Consider the following 20,633-nt stretch of genomic DNA (forward strand, 5'->3'; position numbering starts at 1 on the left):
AAACAGTGCGGGTTACCACAGCGTGCCTGTTGGAAATTACCGTCGGCATGACGAAGTGGTGGATTAGGGATAGAGCATAAAAATGATGATTAAGATGGGGGCACGTTACTTCCTTAAAATGTGATGACCTAAGCATGTACGTGTCAAAACATCACAAAGGCTCCTCACTCGGTGCCGTGCAGTATACTCCAAATGCCTCACGCTGATCCATAATTGCTTCTTGCAATTCTTCTGTAATTGCAGCTCCTCGTGCGAAGACGAACAAAGAACTTCCAATGTATTGAGCTAATCTACAGTTAAGCACTGGATAGAAAAATCTAGAAACACAATATTTTCCCAAATATCAACTGCCTACATACTCTGAAACGCACATTCAGTGTGGGCCCAAACACCGCTCTCGTACACCGCCAGCAATTATAATCGGAATCTTGACCGCCAGTAAAATGCTCAATAATTCAGAGAATCCCATTTACAAAGGCCCTAATTTCTCTGCGCAGAAGATCGGCGCGGATTGTTGTAATGAAGCAGAGAGAAGTAAGAAGTGAAGTGATGTCGCACTCAAGACCAGGTAGGAATTATACTCTTTATTAAGTAAAGGAGTACAAGGAAACAGGTCCGCTGTAGGGAGAAGCTCAGGCTCAACTGCCACAAGGAGGCTACACGTACTAGAACGTGGAATCTCCTTAGGTCAGCATAGAAGACTGCATAGAAGAGAATTCTAACAAAGAACAAGAATACACAACATATCCCCCCTCTTTACCCTTCAAAATCAAATAAAGAAGTAAAATAAAAAAATACACACAAAACAAAATTAATTATGAACTTGAAACAAGGAAATCCCCATGTGAATTGGAAGGAATATCTATGTGTCCTAACACATAATCCTTCAACCACCCAGGAGGTGTCACTTTCCTTTTCCCTTCCTCTTCCTGATCAGATTCACATGAACCACCACTTCCAGAGCCACTCTGCTGCACCCGATCAGATATACACACACGCCACCACTTCCAAGGTCACTTCCAGAGCCAACCGTATTCTCTTCTTCACGTAAGGCCATACTTGATGCATTATGAATCATAACCTCATCTTCTAACCACTCTGTCCTTCCTTTCTCATACTTTTTTCCATTAATGTGGTCTTCACTACAACTAGATTCCTGTCCATCTTTAAGTAGTACAATACGCTTAAGATGCCACACTCAACCATCACTAAGTTTGACGGCATTATGCAAAACCTCCATAACTTGTTCAGGATTAAAGTACTGGCTTTCACCCTTCCTTACCTTATAAGGTTTTTTAACCTTAACCCAATCTCCTACGTGAATTACCACTGACTTGACGTGATGGAGTTTGTCATAATAAGACTTCGACTTCTCTAGTGACTTATCCAAACTGTCCCTTACCTTCTCCAAAGACCAGTGTTGGATGCCAGTATTTACCAACCAAGCTGGGTTATGTTTGCTTCTTCGACTTCTTCCCCTCTTCATCACAAAAGGGCTAAGACCTGTAGTCGCATTCTCAGTAATCCTATATGCCCACAATGCATTAAAAACAGCAATGTGCCAATTCTCACCACCAACCATAGCATATTGAATGACACCTTTGATAACTCTGTTGAACCTTTCTACTGCACCATTGCCACTAGGATTGTACAAAGAAGTGGTTTTGTGCTCTACCCCCACTCTCCCAAAATACTTCTTAGCTGCCTCCGACACAAATTGTACACCATTATCACTCAGTAACTTAGAAGGAATGCCTTCAGAAAGAAAAACTTTATCCAAAACCTCCAACACACTGGTGGTATCTGCTCTCTCCAATATACCAATTTCAGGCCACTTAGAAAACAAATCAATAATAACTATTACAAATTCTTGTGAGTCGCCCACCGGCTCTAAGAGATCCACAGCAACACATTCCCATGGTTGCTTGGGTATGAATGTTTGCTGCATAGGTGGTTGGTACATAAACTCTTGTCTGCAGAAGAACACACATGACAAGTTCTCACAAATCTTTCCACTGATTTGTCTACTCCTGGCCACCAAAACAACTCCTTCACCACCGATTTAGTTCTAACAATGCCAAAATGGCCCTCATGACACAACTCTAAAATTGCGCCTCTTATCCCGGATGGGGGAGTAATCCTATCACCCCTCCAAATAACATTTCTCACAACCGAAAGCTCGTTCCTAACCTCCCAAAAGCTTTTGCATTGTTTAGACAACTGATCCTTCTTAGGCTATCCTTCTATTTCAAAATAGACTGTAAATTGGTGTCCGCCTCCATTTCTTTCCTCCAACAATCTTTACTAAGAGTAGGGCTACCAGAATCCTGTACGAGAGCAACACTCCACTCATGCCACGGATCATCCACACACTCTTCTAGCATATTAGGTAATCTAGATAGACAATCCGCCACTACATTATTCTTACCAGGAACATACACAATACGATATGTGTAATCTTTTAAACGCATGGACAACCTTGAGATCCTTGCTGAAGCTAGTACACTACCTTCACATGTGAGTAATTTGATTAGAGGTTTGTGGTTGCACCAAATAGTTATGTCCTTGCCCCACACAAATGCTCGAAAGTGCTCCAGAGCCCAAGCACAAGCTAAGGCTTCTTTCTCTATTACTGAATATTTCTCCTCAAATGGGGATAGTGACCTGGAAGCGAAAAGTATAATCCTTTCCCTTCCATTCTTATCCTTCTGAGACAAAACAGCCCCTATGCCTTTGTTACTTGCATCCGTGGTAACAAAGGTATCTAGCCTGGGGTCAAAGCTTTCTAAACATGCTACTTTGCTCAAGTGTTTCTTAACGTTCTCAAACTCTTGATTACACACTTCACTCCACGTAAATGGGGATTTTTTTTTTAAAGTAAAGACCTTAAGTTAAAAACCTTGCTGGCAAAGTTCGGAATAAATTTGGCACAAAACTCCGCCATGCCCAAAAATGATCTTACCTCTTCTTTAGTCATTGGAGGTGACGCACCTGCTATAGCATTCACCAAAGATGCCTTTGGTTTGACACCATCGCCACTTATCTCATGTCCCAAATGCTCCACACTTCTTTTCGCAAATTTACACTTACTTAGTTCCACTGTTAACCCTTTATCCCCCTGTACCTCCAACACATTTTCCAACCGCTCATCATGCACACTTTTATCTTTCCCAAAAAACAATATATCATCCTGAAAGCACATAACCCCCTTGGATTTTCTAAACAGTTTGTGCATTAGTCTTTGAAAAACTGCTGCAGCAGATGCAAGACCAAAAGGCATCCTCTTGTATTGAAAGCACCCAAAAGGTGTGATGAAGGCCGTTAGTCTTTTAGAGTCCTCAGATAAGGGAACCTGATGGTAAGCAGATGACAGGTCAATAGTGGAAAACCAGCTTGCTCTGTCAAGACTAGAAACCATTTCCGTAATTTTTAGGTAGAGGAAACCGATCAATAAGAATATTGTTATTCATGTATCTTAAGTCTACACATAAACGGATTTTCCCATTGCTGCGCCGAGCTATTACTACAGGCAAAATCCACTCAATTGGCTCTATTACATCCATTAATGCCAATTTGTCTAGTTCTTTTGAGACTTCTTCCCTAATCATGATCGGCACAGTTCTGACTTTGTGAATCTTGGGTACCGCTACCTTCTTTAATATAATTTTGTGCTCGAATCGAGTTAGTTTTCCCAAACCTTTGCTAAAGACTCTTGGAAATCTTGTTTCTATATTGGATTCCAAACAATGTTTTTCATTCAGTATCAATACTTTTTATTTGCCATTTGGGTCCAGGATCATCTGCAGCTGTCCTTGATCCTTCCAACCCAGAACAGATGGCCCTCTTTTAGCCACATATAGTTTTCCTTTGGCGCTCCTGTTTTTGAATGTAAATACCAGCCATCTAAATCCTAATAGATCAATCTTTTCTCCGGTGAAACTTTCTGGCTGAATGTCCGGTGGGGCTAATTGTTTGCCTATTTTTCCTACGAAAGATTTGTTCCAAACATCCTCATTCACAATTGTGAAAGGTGAGCCTGAGTCTGCATACAATGTAATGGGTACTCCTCCAATTTTCACGTCACATATAGGCTTCCCTTTGGTATTTACTTCCGTTATATTAAGAATGAAATTCTTATCCTCGTCAGTTCCTCTGGGCTCTATTGATTTTTCCTCCATATCACATTTAACAACATTTTCTCCTTCATATATACACTTGACTGTCTTCTTTTTATTTTTACAAACTTTTGCGAAATGGTCCACAACTCCGCATTTGCTGCATCTCAATTTTAAAGCTGGGCACGATTTGGAATATGCCAGGTGGTCCTTGCTATCCCACCTGTAGCATCTTCTTTCATTTTCTCCACTTTGGAAGCCCTTCCCACTTTTGCGATTTGTCACTTTAAAAATGCTATCCTCATTTTTTTCAGTAGACTTCAGTTCTGAGAAGCACCTTTCAGAAATTTCCGCTTTCCGTATTAAGGCCAAAATTTCATCCAGTGGAGAGTCGCCATTAATCCATAGCCTTTCCTGAATAGATTGATTATTACAATGCATGACCACTTGATCTCTAATAAGTTCATCATGAATTGCCCCAAATTTACAGTCAAGAGCCAGTTTCTTTAAGTCTGCAATGTAGTCGTTCACCAGCTCACATTTCTCCTGTTTTCTTTGGAAAAATTTATAACGGACAATTCCTACACATACTTTTGGTGCAAAGTATTTGTTGAGATCCAGCATTGCGGCATTAAAGGCGCAAATATCACAGCTAACAGGACTTTTGGACATCTTGTTATAAGTTTTTAAACCCATAGGACCCAAGGAATGTAATAAAATCCTTTTTTTCTGTTCAGCAGACATCTTGTTTTCTACATCAATGGCGCCAATATAATTTAAGAAAAAATCCTTCCATTCCAACCACTTGATGGGTGGTGAGTTACCCATGGCCCAAAATACTTGCGGAGGGACAATGGTAAAATTGGCCTGCAGCATATCAGAGGTAAAATCAATTAAAGCAGGTAAATTGCAGCACTTCTTTATAAATATTAATTAACTCCCCCTTCCCGGACCTGTTTCTCAATTTTGTTAAATAGTTCTTCAAAGGGAATAATAATAAAAAATATAGTAAAATAAAATTACCATGTTTGTACAGAACACAACACGTAGAATACTGTGCAGGTTTGTGTGTCTTACAGGCTTGGAGATGCGTTGGGCTAGCGTCTTCGTCTCCTAGGAGATGCTAGCAGAAACGGAGTCTGTCTTCGCGCTAGCGTGCTCCGCGTCTCTGCGTGTCCAAGAAGACGCTCGAGGCCGTTCACCCTGTGGCTTGGAGACACGCAGGGGCTAGCGTCTCCATCTCCAAGGAGATGCTTGTGAAAGCGGCATCAGTTTCCACCGTCAGCGTGCTCCGTTACCAGGGAGACGCTCGTAAGACGCTTAAGCATGCTCCACAGGGGCTAGCGTCTCCGTCTCCAGGAAGATGCTCGTGAATGCGGCGTCAGTTTCCCCGTCAGCGTGCTCCGTTGCCAGGGAGACACACGTAAGACGCGTAAGCGTGCTCCGTTATGGCAGATCCGTGGATCGACGCATGCCCATCAACGGTTTGTGGAAAGTCACGCAAACAACAACAAAAATATTAAAACTTCACTGACCACGAAGACGGAAACATCCCACGACGGGCAGTCCAAGGTCAGCACCTCAGGATCAGCAAGTAAAAATGAGAAATTCGAAAAATGTTCTTCAATACGCTGAAATGGGCAATCCACCGAATGCTCGCCGAGTAGCAGCACTCTCGTCGCCAAATTGAAGTGATGTCACACTCAAGGCCAGGTAGGAATTATACTCTTTATTAAGTAAAGGAGAACAAGGAAACAGGTCCGCTGTAGGGAGAAGCTCAGGCTCAACTGCCACAAGGAGGCTACTCGTACTAGAACGTGGAATCTCCTTAGGTCAGCATAGATGACTGCATAGAAGAGAATTCTAACAAAGAACAAGAACACACAACAAGAAGCTATTCATCTTTATTAGCAATCTTCTTACAAGGGCCAAAACTTCTTCCCTCGACACCCTCCTCTGTGCAACTGACATTCGTGGAATGTCAGATGCACACGGGATTCTTTACATCACTAAATTCTATTCTAGGCCCATTACAATGGCATGCACAAAATAACAGAACAAGATTTCATGTATAAACACAAGATGAATGCTTCAGTTGCATGAGAAGATGTAGACGTTTATTTATAGATGAAGAACCTACGACAAGGATGGCGTCTCACTACTCTTAACGATCAGCTGCAGTTGATCCCTCAGAAGAGTGATGCCTTCTGGAAGCAGAACGCACATTAAAAACATGCCCATGTGGAATACATAATACTATAGGGAAAGAAGTGATGACATAGCAAAAGAAGCATGAAACATCACCACCCCCCATTATTGAAGCTAAAACAAAACAGGATAACATTACCATCAAAGTTAAATGTAATAACAACAATAACCAATGCATATTACAGACAACTAAAAGTTGCATCTAATCCAGGATATTTCTCTACCTAAAACAAACAAATCTCAATAAACAACATCAAATATCATAATTTATGACAAATCATAATCTGTATACTTTGCAGGCAACTCAACATTGCATCCAATCCTGGGTTTCCCAGACAAATTTTCCAAACTAGTAGAGGCACCAATGAAGGAAGGTAAGACCAGGCTCAAACCCTTCTCAAGGTGATATCACTGGAGGCACCATCCAAATCTCTGCTAACAATGGACTGGGAGTTGGAAAAAACTTGGTCAGAAGTGAACCCAAGGCTCAAGTTAGTTTCTAACCTGGTACCTACATTAGTGACTGGGTCCACAGAATCTGCGATAATGTGAATTGTGAATTTGCATAATAATTTCTGCTTGAGAGACTGTAATGGATAAGACTCGGTTCATATTCCTCCAGCCTTTGCCATTCAAAATAACATACGTCTTAGATCCCCTGTCTATTTTCCCACAACAAACTGTAGGAAAGTACCATCTTGCCTGGCATGTTTACCCCATATTTCACTGTATATATGTTGTTTTAGTCTATGTGTCACTGGGACCCTGCCAGGCAGGGCCCCAGTGCTCATAAGTATGTGCCTTATATGTGTTCCCTGTGTGATGCCTAACTGTCTCACTGAGGCTCTGCTAACCAGAACCTCAGTGGTTATACTCTCTCTGCTTTCCAAATTTGTCACTAACAGGCTAAGTGACTAAATTTACCTATTCACATTGGCATACTGGTACACTCATATAATTCCCTAGAATATGGTACTGAGGTACCTAGGGTATTGGGGTTCCAGGAGAACCCTATGGGCTGCAGCATTTCTTTTGCCACCATGACACTCGTGCACTGTACATAGGTCACTACCTATGTACAGCGTCACAATGGTAACTCCGAACATGGCCATGTAACATGTCTAAGATCATGGAATTGTCACCCCAATGCAATTCTGGCATTGGGGTGACAATTCCATGATCCCCCGGGTCTCTAGCACAGAACCCGGGTACTGCCAAACTGCCTTTCTGGTGTCTCCACTGCAGCTGCTGCTGCTGCCAACCCCTCAGACAGGTTTCTGCCCTCCTGGGGTCTAGGCAGCCCTGTCCCAGTAAGGCAGAACAAAGGACTTCCTCTGAGAGAGGATGTAACACCCTCTCCCTTTGGAAATAGGTGTGAAGGCTAGTAGCCTCCCCCAGCCTCTGGAAATGCTTTGATGGGCACAGATGGTGCCCATCTCTGCATAAGCCAGTCTACACCGGTTCAGGAATCCCCTAGCCCTGCTCTGGCGTGAAACTGGACAAAGGAAAGGGGAGGTGCCCAGAGCTCCTCCAGTGTGTCCCAGACCTCTGCCATCTTGGAAACAGAGGTGTTTGTGGCACACTGGACTGCTCTGAGTGGCCAGTGCCAGCAGGTGATGTCAGAGGCTCCTTCTGATAGGCTCTTACCTCCCTTGGTAGCCAATCCTCCTTCCTTGGTAGCCAAACCTCCTTTTCTGGCTATTTAGGGTCTCTGCTTTGGGGAATTCTTCAGATAACAAATGCAAGAGCTCATCAGAGTTCCTCTGCATCTCCCTCTTCACCTTCTGCCAAAGGATCGACCGCTGACTGCTCAGGACGCCTGCAAAACCGCAACAAAGTAGCAAGATGACTACTAGCAACCTTGGATCGCTTCATCCTGCCGGCTTTCTCTGCTGTTTCCAGGTGGTGCATGCTCTGGGGGTAGCCTGCCTCCTCTCTGCACCAGGAGCTCTGAAGAAATCTCCTGTGGGTCGACAAAATCTTCCCCCTGCAACCGCAGGCAACAAAAGACTGCATCACCGGTCCGCTGGGTCCCCTCTCAGCACGACGAGCATGGTCCCTGGAACTCAGCAACTCTGTCCAAGTGACTCCCACAGCCAAGTGACTCTTCAGTCCAAGTTTGGTGGAGGTAAGTCCTTGCCTCCCCACGCTAGACTGCATTGCTGGGTACCGCGTGATTTGCAGCTGCTCCGGCTCCTGTGCACTCTTCCAGGATTTCCTTCCTACACAGCCAAGCCTGGGTCCCCGACACTCTAACCTGCAGTGCACAACCTTCTGAGTTGTCCTCCAGCATCGTGGGACTCCCTTTTGTGACTTCGGGTGGACTCCAGTTCACTTTTCTTCTAAGTGCCTGTTCAGGTACTTCTGCGGGTGCTGCCTGCTTCTGTGAGGGCTCCCTATGTTGCTGGGCGCCCCCTCTATCTTCTCATCCAAGTGGCGACATCCTGGTCCCTCCTGGGCCACAGCAGCACCCAAAAACCCTAACTGCAAACCTTGCAGCTAGCAAGGCTTGTTTGTGGTCTTTCTGCATGGGAACACCTCTGCAAGCTTCTTCACGACGTGGGACATCCATCCTCCAAAGGGGAAGTTCCTAGTCCTCTTCTTTCTTGCAGAAATCCAAGCTTCTTCCAACCAGTGGCAGCTTCCTTGCACCCTCAGCTGGCATTTCCTGGGCTCCTGCCCACTCTCAACACTTTCACGACTATTTGACTTGGTTCCCTTGACTTACAGGTACTCAGGTCCAGAAATCCACTGTTGTTGCATTGCTGGTGTTTGTTCTTCCTGCAGAAACCCGCTATCATGACTTCTGTGCTCTCTAGGGGTAGTAGGTGCACTTTACACCTACCTTTCAGGGTCTTGGGGTGGGCTATTTTTCTAACCCTCACTGTTTTCTTAAAGTCCCAGGGACCCTCTACAAGCTCACATAGGTTTGGGGTCCATTTGTGGTTCGCATTCCACTTTTGGAGTATATGGTTTGTGTTGCCCCTATACCTATGTGCTCCTATTGCAGTCTGTGATGGAGAGACAAAAGACGGAGCTCGGTGTTGCTCTGATGTCTTAACAGAGCTACGAGTGACCAAAGAGGAGGCACTGGTCCCTTGCTAAAGTAAGCCACAAATTGGGTGACTAGTCTAGAAAATGAGATGGGAAGAGTTGCTCCCCGTTTAGGATGGAATGGGGGCATGGCATGGAATGAGGGTGAGGCGAGTTATCATATGACACAGGGAGGGCTGCAACTTGATTTGCTGAGCACAGCACACATGCCGGGCAACAGTAGATGTGTATGAAGAAGGGAATGTACTTTGGAGTCATAGTATCTATAATATGAGCAGACCAGGATAATCTATCAATAGTAGTTGAACGTTTATGAAGTGATATCTAGGGCATTGACAGTTTATTAATTCTAACAGGGGGGCACTAGAGGAATGAAATAACAGCCGCATATGTGGGAGGGTGATTCTTTGTGCTATTAATAATACATGTTTTATTCAGTGTGACTACAGGGAGGTGCTCCCACTGAGCTCCAGTTTAGGAGATACACAATGAAAACTCAGTAAGTCAACATATATATTAGTCATTTCTAGACCTGTCTGGTTTATGACGGCTTTGATAGATAGAGTCTATGGGGAGTCCTGAATTGGGACTGGCTTTGTTTGTGTGTTGATGAAATCAGGCCTTGGGGAATCGGGTACATGTGTTACCTATGGGACTGAGAGGCTATGCAGAGTGATGCCATAGGTCCATTACATTTTCTTTATTTTTCTGGCTTGTCTTTCTGTCTTAGTTGTAGATAATCCAGAGTGTGTGGGCTGGTAAGGGACGATTGAGTGCTAGCTATCCTGTTGATTGAAGCCATACTACAACAGGTAGGGGACCTGATACAGGGGATCTATGGCCCTGAGAAGGCCGACTGATCCACATTGTCCCAACAACTTTCTTTGAAAGACATTGTCAAAAAGCAGTCCACCCAAAAGTTCGTGCCTCCTTGTACATACTTAACCGTAATGTCATACTCTTGTATTTTAAACTAGATCCTAATTAAATTAACAGATGCATTGCCTTGTCCTGTACCATCAAATAAGTAAACCAATGGTTTGAAAATAAGAACATCAAACCTGGTTACCCAAATATATGGTATCACTTTTGAACTGCCCAAACATACCCTAATGCGTCTCATATATAATCAACTTCAGCAGACCTAGGGGCAAAGGCTACTGTGTGCTCTCTTCCATTAATCATATGTCCTAATACTGCTCCCAAACCTTGCATGCTGGCATTAACACTTTACATTTTGTTCCTGAAATAAAGGGTTGTTGTGCTGGTGCGTTAATAAACAATTTCATGGTCTCATCAAACAGTCATTGATGTCAGTCTTGTTAATCTAATTAGTTAAATGAAAGCAGAAAAACTACGACAACCTGAATATATTAGATTGTCGTATGAAATCGAATGAATGACTCATTGTCATCCCCAACGCCATTGCAAGGCAGTTACAAAGCAACATTTTATATTTCAAAGTGAAAGGTTGAATACATCTACAAATCAATCGAAGTGAAAAATCAATACTTCAAGAACTGCTTAACAATTACAGACAAAAGGTTGTTTCTTTTATGAGGCTGAAGTTATTAGGTCAGCATCATATTCACTGGTGGAAGATAGTATCTTACTTGACTGCTATTTTATATGCAGGCAACATTTTATATAAAATACAAAGTTAAATAATTCATCTATCTCCATTTTAACAGACTTTGAATTGCCATACTATGAATGTGTTGTTTTTCAATCACAACACATAATACTATTATGTCTATTAGGATTTAATTTGACACAAGCAACCTTTCCACCAAAACATAGGACAACCTTCCCATCCTCAGAACTAATATTCATCTTAAGAAATTGAACACCCCTTTACAATACCTGTGTGTAAATTATTTGAGCCTATCATAATTTGTGGCACTATATGGGCTCCCCTGACTTCAATGCATCCCTATTCCCGAATAAGTAATCATACGTTTCCTATAGGAAATTCATATTGGCTCACAAATATTTTAAACACACCACATCCCCTTACAAGCTCCATAAAGACTTTGACAGAGCGAAACAATGTTTCCACCTGCGCCCACAGTCCCACCCTCAAGCCAATGCATTCCTATGAAATTATAGATGAATAAGTAATTATTCTTTTGCCCATCAAGATCAATGTCAATCACTAAGTTTCATATTGAATCTAGTAGAGAGAGCACCCCTGTACACAGCCTGTATCTAAATTGCCTGAGCCAAGCAAAACCTGTCACAACAAATGGCACTAAACTGGTTACCTTTGCTTCAATGCATTCCTATGGAATTACATCTGAATAAGTAATTGTAGTTTCTTACTGGAAAATTGGCTCATAAATATGTAGGATGATTTTCAAACACACCACATCCCTCTACATGCTCCCTAGGGATTTATCCTGAGCTGCGTAACGTTTCCACCTGTGCCCACTGTACCACTGTTAAGCCACTACTATCCTAAGGAGTTGTAGTCATATAAGTAACCATCCTTTCTCCCATCAAGATTAACTTGGCTCACCCAAGTTTCACATTGATTCTAACAAAAGGGAGGATCCCTCTATAGTACCTTAATGTACTTTGAGATGAGCAAAATATGTCACAGCAGGTGTCACCAAACGGGGTGCCCTCACCACAATGTCTTTCTATGAAATGATACCCAAATGAGTAATTGCAGTTCTCTTATAGGAAAATCATATAACTTCACAAATATGTATTTTGTTTTTTAAACACACCAAATCCCTCTACATGGGCCATAAGAATTTAGCATAGGCCAAGCAACATTTCCACCAAAACATGGGCCCACTGTGCCAACCACTAGCCAATATATTCCTAGAGAACAGTGATCTTCAAGCCTTTTAATGCCGTGCCCCTCCAGTGGAAAAGAAATCATTGGGCCCCCTCCAAATTTTTCACAAATATTCTGTTAAATTGGAAATGTTTAAACATGTCTGAACGTATTTAAATATTGCTGTTAAGTTCTGTTACGGTTTTAAAAATGCAACCAAATACATGATGCCAAACATACTAGTCCTGTCAGGCAGGCCTTAGTAATATGCAAAAGTATCAACAGTGTGATTATTGGGGTTGGGGGTTTCGAAGAGTAGAGTGCTTTCTGTTTTGAAACATATTCCAAGCGTGGATATAAATAACAAAACATATTAGTGATGGCCCATTACAGGGTGGTTAAATGCTGCTCACTTTTTCAGCTGACAAAGAAGCCCTATTATAAGCATAATGCTTCTTTTGGCCAGAGCCTGGCACCACCTCTGGGATCATTTGAAACCCCCCTACAGGAGGGCCCGCCCCCAGTTTGAAGACTGCTGCTATAGAGCTGTAGATGAATGAGAAACCATTCTTTTGCCTAGAAAGATCAACTTGGCTCACCAATTTCTGTATTGATCTTATAAAGAGCGTACCCCTCTCTTCTCCCTCTATATACATTGCCTAATCCAAGTAATATTTGTAACAGCAGGTAGCACCAAACTGGTTGCCCTCACCTCAATGGGTTAGTATGGATTTACATCTGAACAGGTAATTGTAGTTGTTTTATACCAAAAACACATTGGATCACAAATAGGTGTGTTGTTTTTCAAACACTTCACATCTTCCTAAAAGGTCCTTGAGGATTTAGCATAAGCCAAACAGTGTTTCCACCGTGCCCACTGTACCACCCTCAAGCCAAAAGATTCCTACTAAGTTATACACTAATAAGTAACTATCCTTACATGAAGATCAACTTGGCTTACCAATTTTCACACTGAGCCAAATAAAGGGAGTACCTCTCTACACTATCTGAATTTAAATTTGCTAAGCCAAGCAAAATTTTGGGTTTGGGTTGCCCCTCATCTCAATGCATTTACATTAAAAAAGAAAATCATAGTTCTTTTATAGAAAAATTACACTGTCTTACATACATATACTGTTTTGGAAACAAACCATATCCCCCTACAAGGTCCATGAGGATTTAGCCTGAACCAAGCATTAATATGTTCACCTGTACCCACTGTGCCAACCTCAAGCCAATGTATTCCTACGGAGTTGTAGACAAGTAAGTAACCACCCTATCTTCCATCAAGATCAGCCTGGCTCACCACTTTTCATACTGATAAAGGGAACATCCTTCTACACAACCTTTATTTAAATTGTCTGAGCCAAGCAAAAATTGTCAGAACAGGTGGCACCAAACTAGTTGTCTTCACCTCAGTGTATTCCTATGCAGTTGCATCTGAAGTAATTGTACTTTTCCTATAAGATAATCACATTGTCTCACAAATATTTATACTGTGTTTCAAGTACACCACATCCCCTATAAGGTCCATGAGGATTTAGCTTGAGCCAAACACTGTTTCCTCATGTGCCCCCGTGCCACCCTCAAGCCAAAGCCTTCCTATGGAGTTATACACATATAAGTAAATATCCTTTCTACCACAAAGAGTAACATGGCCCACCAATTTTCATATTAATCCCATTAAAGAGAACATCCCTTTACACTTCACAGACTGAAACCACCATTGACAAACTCAGCGAAAAGAGTGAGGTCCTATATCAATACATCCTACAGCTCGAAAATCAACATATCCTCTTGCAAGGGAGGAGTGAACACTTTGAGAATAGGTTTCAATGTAACACCATTTGAATCAACGCATTACCGACCACCATCGATCATGTTGACTTCTCAAAATACCTCTCAGCCCTGTTGGACCGTATCCTCGAGAGAAGCGAGGGTGACCCTATACACATGGATAGAGCCAATAGGGTTATATTTCTCCAAAGAGAAGGGGCTCTTATGCCAGATTTTCTCACCCGTATTCATCGTTTTGCAGACAAGGAGGCAATCATGACCAGGGTGAAACAGGGAGTCTTCATATCCTTCAACAGTGTATAGATTCTGCCCTTCCAAGAGCTCTTGGCAGCCATGCGCCTCTGCTTCAAACCAGTTATAGACTTTCTCAATTGGCACCATCTTCCCCTGGGAGGAAAGAATACACACACACTAAAACCTCACTCACAGAAGCAAAGCAGATCCTGGGTCTTCCTGAGAAAATTCTGGAGGACGAGGCTTCCGGTATGCAGAACGCAGAGGTCCCAAGAGTCTGAGTGATACACAGTCCCCCAGTGATCAAGGTGGAACAGGACCAGCCCCACAGAAACCAGTAAGGTTAAGCTCTTGGAACACCTACATCATTCCGCCACCATCATTTTACAGTGACTAAGCAACGGATCTTCTTGGTGAAGCCCCCCTTTTTTTAATCCATGTTATCTTGCCCTGCTGTGGGGCTGGTTTTGCATCACCTTTATTTCTCTTCATGACCAGTTGCGGGACCAAGGATTGGAGCCCTCTACGACCCTTTCCATTGCAGAGTATATCAGCCTGTAAAGAGAGCAAAGTCCACTGCTTGATGTTTTGTTTCATTCTTTTTGATGTTTATTACATATCCTTGTTCTACACTTTGGGATTAGGGAGGGGAATGGGTGGATAGCCACAGAAGACCATCCTCCACTACAGCTATATGTCAAGTTCGGACCTTAGGGGAGAATAGCAAATTTTCCCACCCTCTCACTGTTGAGTGATCACTAATCCTCCAAAGATAAAGGTTATAACATATAATATTTGAGGTCTCAATAACCCCTCCCAGTGACTGGCTATTTTGAAAGAACCGCACTCCATTGATGCTGCCATCTGCCTACCGCAGGAGACCCATCTCTTGAAGGTGGATACACTTCAACTCCATTTACATTAGTTCCCACTCCAATACCACACATCTTCCTGTTCCAAAAAATGGGAGTGGCGATTCTTATTGCTACAAACACGCGTTCTATTGAACACAGCCATAAAGTGGATAAAAATGGCAGGTGGATGACGGTCAATGGCTTTTGGGACACCCAGCCAATCTACATAGCTTCTGTCCAAGTCCCCAAGTCCGGCCAAGAATCATTCATAAGAGTACATTACAGACCATTATGGCCCTCAGAGAGTGCCCTTTTGTAATTGGAGGATACTTAAATATGGTCCTTAGTGCAACACAAGATAAATCACAGCAGCGTCACGATGGGACTCACCCCTACTTTATCTCCCGACACACAACACCCTCTCTCAATCACACATATGCCCGAATTGATTTCTGCTTTTAGACCCAAGACCCAATCATTCTCTCTTGGAGGCTGCCCAACTCCCCCAGACTCTTTCAAATTGTGTCTCTTTAGCTATCGCTCTTCATTGGGATTGACCACTCCCCCCCATGCGCTCTAAGAGCTCCTGGAAGCTGAATGACTCCCTCCTCTGGGATCAAGTGGTCCTAGCTTAGGTTCGGTAGAAAGTCATAGAAGATCTAACCTTTATGATATGAGGGAAATGGACAAACAGGTGAAATGGGATGCTATAAAGGCAATTATCTGGGGTACCTTTATACAGGAAGCTACAGGCCTCAAACCCATGTATGAACATAGTAGGACCCACCTGCATATGGAGTTTGTGGACCTCGAACAGCAGCAAAAGTGCACTCCCTCCAATTAACTGTCATGGAAACTGCTAGCAGTGATAGGTCATATCAACACACTCTAATTGGATACCGCCAATTATATCCTCACCAGACTGGAGGATTCATGAGGTTTTCATGAGGGCAGCATAATGTTAGTGCAGAACTACAAGAATAGCAAGCTGAGAGTCTTAATGGGGAGCTCAAAGATAGCAAGGGCACCACATACTGTCACTGAATTTGAACTTAAGGCATTCCATTCTTTCTACCAGTCTCTGTACACGGCACATCATGTTTGCAGAGCATCAAGACACACCTATTTAGATTTTATCCCTCTCTCTTGCCTCTTCCCCAGGTCAGCAGCAGAACTGGATAAACTAATTACTACTTTTGAGGTACTGGAGGCTAATAATCCATTTAGGCTGTCAGGAAAACTATCGCCAGTGTTGTTAAGTTCTTCCCTCAGCAAAAACGATTCCCCCTTTCTGTGTACCCACATTGGTTGGAGCGGCGTCCTCACTCCCGGTGGCTCTTGCAGAGGCTGTTCTTAGAACTAGCTTCTTCAGGTTTAACTGCCACTCAAGATGGTGGCCGCAAATCTTTGTGAGGTCAGCGCTTCAGTGTTTCTACCTTAGTCTCATGTTGAAGCTTCCCTCCAGCTGTTTCTTTCTGGGAGATGTGCACTTTGACTGTCATCCTGAGGAGAATGAGCAGTGTTCCTGAGGAGCTTCTTTCATAGAGAATTCTTCCAGTTTTGAGTAAGTAATTATTTTTCTTGTTACGTTGTGCACACCAACTGATTTTTGCCTTCTGGAGAAGCTGAATTTCTTTCTTCTTCCAACAACTAGCTATCGGCTTTCTGAGGAGAATTTGTTTTGACTTAACAGAACTTCAAGCAACTACAGTAAGGAATCTTTTTGTATGATTTCCAGACTTGCCAATATATAAATGTACATATATATTCAAAAACTCTTTGCCTTGCAGACTTGCCAGTTTTAGAGACAAACCTCAGTGCTCAGACTAATTCCTAGAGACTGTGATTGAGAAAACTGAACCTTGAGAACAAGTTTTCGTTTCCTGTAAAAAACATTAGTAGATTGTATATTTGTGAACCTTTGAACTGTTCTCCAGAGAACCTTGGATACCGCTGACTCCTGGAGAAAAGAAGATATTAAGTAAACATTGTTCTCTTAGAGAGAGGCTAGTCTCTCAAAAGATCCAGGTTAGGAGAACGATAGAATTGGGTGAATGTGAATGGCTGAACAGTTGAATGCGCAGCACTTATATATTCTCTTATCACCCGACTGCTGGTCCTTCCATTAAAGAAATCCCAATAAGAAGAAAGGTGCAGGTTACAGAAGCACACACTGAATAGCCTACCTTCAAGTGGGAAACACAGGCTGGAACTGGAGCTGGAGGAGGTCTCTTTTTTTCTATTCCCATTCCCCCTTTCCCACTAGAAAAGACTAGTAAAGTCTGAGCACACATCTGTTGGGGAGAGTTGGGTAAAAGGCATCTGATCCTGTGGAAGTTTGATTTAATGGGTAATCTCCTTACAGACTGAAGTGTCTAAAAAATACTTATTTCCACCTGAACAGAATGGATGAAGGTTTAGACTTTAATGCCTTGGCAGCACTTATGGACGAAATGGAAAAAAAGTTAACCCTTATCCTAGATGAATACAAAAACTTGAGAGAGGGAATAAAAAGATCCCATGTTGAGACCCAACAGCTCATGGACAAATTAAAGAACTTCACTTCTGGGAATACCACGGGGACTAGTGGGGTTTCAGGTAAAACATTCCCTATCTCTACCTCAGAAATATCCACAAAGCCATTCATTCCATCTCCCCTATCATTCCCCTGGCTCCACCTGAACGTTTTAGTGGAGATCCTTACAAGGCGCAGATATTTTTAACCCAGTGCTCCTTACACTTTCTTTGTCGACCCCTTATTTTTACAGAGGATCAGTCAAATACAGTGTTCATTTTGTCTTATTTGTGTGGAGATGCGGCTTCATGGTCCATGCCTTTGGTGTCACGAAATGACCCTATATTATATGATTTTGAAGTTTTTAAAACCAAATTTGCTTTGACTTTTTTCGACCGCAGAACAATTTCCCAAGCCACAGATAATGAATTACTAGACTTAAAACAAGGAAATAGAGATTTGATCTCTTATCTGGTCCAATTCAACAAAAGAATTGTGGAGACTGGTTGGCCCGAGAGCAAATGGGCTGTGTTTTTTTACCAAGGTTTATGAGTAGAACTAAAAGATGCACTAGCCCAGATTCCAGATTGACCTACTGATGTGTCAAAATTAATTGATCTAGTCTTACAGATTGATCAGCGTCTGTTTGAAATAAAAGCTGAACGAAAGGGAGAATTCTGTCCTATCCCACCGTGCTCCGACAGGAGTAAAGTGGAAAGTATCAAGAACTTCAAGACACACTCTTCAGAAGAGCCAATGCAAATCGGCAGTGTTAGAGGTTCCCTGTCTAAAGAGGAAATGTACAAGCAAAGAACTTAGAATCTATGTCTCTGTTGTGGGTTGTCTGGGCATTTTGTAAGAGAATGCCCAAAGAAGCCTAAACAAGATAATTCAGGAAAAGAGAAAACTCATTCTACTAAAAGAGTAACCCTGGTTGACTCACGCCACCAACCAGTCCGTGAATCCCAATTAATGGCAAACACCTTACAGTCTGCTTCCCCTCATCTAACCATCTCCTTTGACCTCATCTTCAGAGAAAAGAAGCTGCAGTAGGTTTCAGTGATGATTGACTCAGGAGATACGGGAAATTCCTGCGACATCCAGTGTGCCACAAAAATGGGAATACATTTTGTCAAAAAAAGAATCGCAGAGCCTGTTCGTACGGTGGCTGGAACAAAAATTGTCTTCAGGCCCTATCACAGATGAAACTGAACCTATAGTTCTGAAAGATCATCTAGGACTCTAAGAAAAGATAGCATTCAATCTCATAGATGCTCCTCAATTTCAGCAGATCTTGGGCTTACCTTAGCTTATGAAGCACAACTCTGAAATTAATTGGGAAAAGATGACTGTCCAATTAAATTCAAGCTACTGTCGGAAACTTTTTACTTAGAGATAAGTAGTGCACCATCTCCTGCTCAAGTTTTAGCTACTAAATCCAGTGTGGTTTGCGCTCTGGAAAAGGTTGTCATTCCCCCATAATATAAAGAATTGTCTGCAGTGTTTGACCAAGCAGAGGCAGTGAAGCTACCTCCCCACAGATCCTATGACTGCAGGATCGAACTTGAGCCAGGTGTGAATCTACCTTGCAGTAGAATCTATGCCTTTACTGAAAAGGGGATCACATTCCTAAAAGAAAATTTTGAAAAATATTTGGCAAATGTTTTTATTTATCCCTTGCAATCTCCAGTCTCTTCACTCCTTTTTTTCTTCACAAAGAAGGAGAATGACAAGTTAAGAACTTGTATCGATTATAAAGTGCTAAATCAAGTTACGGTGAAGAATGGATATCCCGCCCCTTGATTTCAGTACTGTTATAACAAGTAAAAGACGCAAAAATCTATACCAAACTAGAACTTCGCGGAGCATACCTTTTAATTCACGTTGCTAAGGGAGCCGAATGGAAAACGGCCTTCCACACCCGGTTTGGTCTGTACGAGTACCAAGTGATGCCTTATGGGCTATGTAACGCGCCGGCCGCTTTCCAGCACTTTGGGATCGATGTTCTGATAGAGTTTTTAGATCAATTTATAGTAGTCTACATTGATGATATTTTGATCTACTCCCAGAATTTGCAAGACCATTTAGATCACGTGACAGCAGTTCGAAAGAAATTGTTGGAAAATAACCTATAGATGAAGTTGGAAAAGTGTGCCTTTCATGCGAAGGAAGTAGAATTCTTGGGATTTGTCTTATCGGAAAATTGAGTTTCCATGGATCCTGCTAAAATTCAAACAATCCTGGATTGGCCTTCTCCTAAAACGGTGAAGGAGGTGCAAAGTTGTTTTGGCTTTCTCAATTTTTATCGCCGGTTTATAAAAGAGTTTTCTAAAAAGGTGGTCCTCATTACAAAACGTTTTGAGAAAAGGAGTAACCTTCCATTGGTCAACTGATGCTGAAGAATCTGTTGAGTTCCTCAAAAGAGTCTTTACGACAGCCCGATCCTTCTCCATCGTAACCATGAGGAGCCATTTTTTTGTGGAAGCTGACGCCTCCGACCAAGCAATTGGGGGTGTAGTGCTCAGAGGCACAAGGAAACTGATCAACTTCACGCAGTGGCATTTTGATCCAGGAAATTAACTCCTCCTGAAAGAAATTATACAATTGCTGGCAAAGAGCTATTGGCAGTGAGGGATGCCTTTCAGGAATGGCGGCATTATTTATTAGGGGCTTCTCATGTAGTCACTGTGTTCACCGATCCTAAAAATCTTCAGTTTTTAAAGACTGCTAAGACATTAACTCCAAGGCAATTGAGATGGTTCTTATACTTTGCAGATTTTAATTTTACCATTACCTATCAACCTGGTTCTGACAATGGTAAGGCAGATGCATTATCAAGAATGGAAAATATACCTGGAGTCGGAGAAGCTGAAACGATTTCAATTATTCCAGCAGACAAGTTTGTTTGTACCTTACAATATTCCGAAATAAAATGGAAGGTTCGAGAATCCATGTCTGACCAAGAAATTTCAGATTGGGCCAACAAAAAGGAAGGAAGAAAGGTTCTAGAAAATCTCCCTTTTGTTGAAAATGCTTTATATTTGCCAACTCGTGAGTTGCAAGAACTAGCG

Source organism: Pleurodeles waltl, chromosome 3_1, assembly GCF_031143425.1.
Source record: "Pleurodeles waltl isolate 20211129_DDA chromosome 3_1, aPleWal1.hap1.20221129, whole genome shotgun sequence".
Lineage (NCBI taxonomy): Eukaryota > Metazoa > Chordata > Amphibia > Caudata > Salamandridae > Pleurodeles > Pleurodeles waltl.